Here is a 917-nt window from a genome sequence, read left to right on the forward strand (position 1 = left end):
GTAGCCGGGTGGTAAATTTTGGTTAAATAATTGCACTGTTTCAAAGTGTTGGTTTTCTTTTATTGTTACAGTAGCAATGCTATTAAGTGATTTTGTTTCAGTTATGTAATTTTATTTCCTATGTGTATGTTTTTCACATTTAAACATGTTCAGGTAGTTGGTCTCAGGTGCTGCACATTTTGTCCACCAGAGAGCAGTGTTTCAAAGTGATTACTGTTTCCCAAAACGGGGCAGGAAATGCATTTTGTTCTCTTCCGGTGTTGCTATGCTACGTGATGAACTTGGACGGGAACCGTATGTGATTTATCTGCAGGTCATAGTTTCAGCAGAAAATCGGTAAATGTATACATCACTTGTTGAAATATGTTTGTATGTTCTCATTCATGTGCTAAGCAGTCAGTATTTTAATAAGATGGTGTATTTCTGAAACGGATGGTTCAGGGAGCCTGTCTGTGCGGTGCAGGGCGGCCATTTACTGCACGTGAAAATAAGATGTCCGATCATCGGTGTTCTCCAGTATTAAGAGTGAACTGAGACATTACTGTCGAATGTAAGTGTTGATAAAATAAGTCATATCACAACTCCATGCGCTCTAAATCAGTGTGGTGTAATGCAGCTCTCTGTATTTTGTTTGTGCAGCCAGAGGCCACTGCCGTATTTCTATTTCTTTTCTTTGACATATTGTATGTTCTTTTGAGATCTGCCACATTTCATGAATATTTACCAAATGTTTAGGTACATCTATGTTCTGATTTTTGAACAACAGTAAGGAACAAGACAGCTTTGTTCAGTCTGTTCCCACTGATTAAATATACTGCACACTAAGAACCCCAGTTATTGTGTCCTGTGAGGCTAAGTATTTCCCGGGTTACAAAGGGAACGAGACACACCTGGGAATCAACGGGGAAGACGCAGAT

At 39.4% G+C, this 917-nt stretch overlaps 1 long non-coding RNA gene across 1 annotated transcript; it reads left to right on the forward strand.

Annotated features, from left to right (window-relative positions):
- The first annotated feature begins 13 nt into the window (after positions 1-13).
- LOC106944423 (uncharacterized) lies at positions 14-581 on the forward strand. The gene is made up of 2 exons (XR_001424278.1): positions 14-336; positions 442-581. It is a non-coding gene; the product is annotated as an uncharacterized LOC106944423 (long non-coding RNA).
- Positions 582-917: the final 336 nt, after the last annotated feature.

This window comes from Poecilia latipinna, unplaced genomic scaffold, assembly GCF_001443285.1.
Source record: "Poecilia latipinna isolate Pla-1442-1.1 unplaced genomic scaffold, P_latipinna-1.0 Scaffold9502, whole genome shotgun sequence".
Classification (NCBI taxonomy): Eukaryota; Metazoa; Chordata; class Actinopteri; order Cyprinodontiformes; family Poeciliidae; genus Poecilia; species Poecilia latipinna.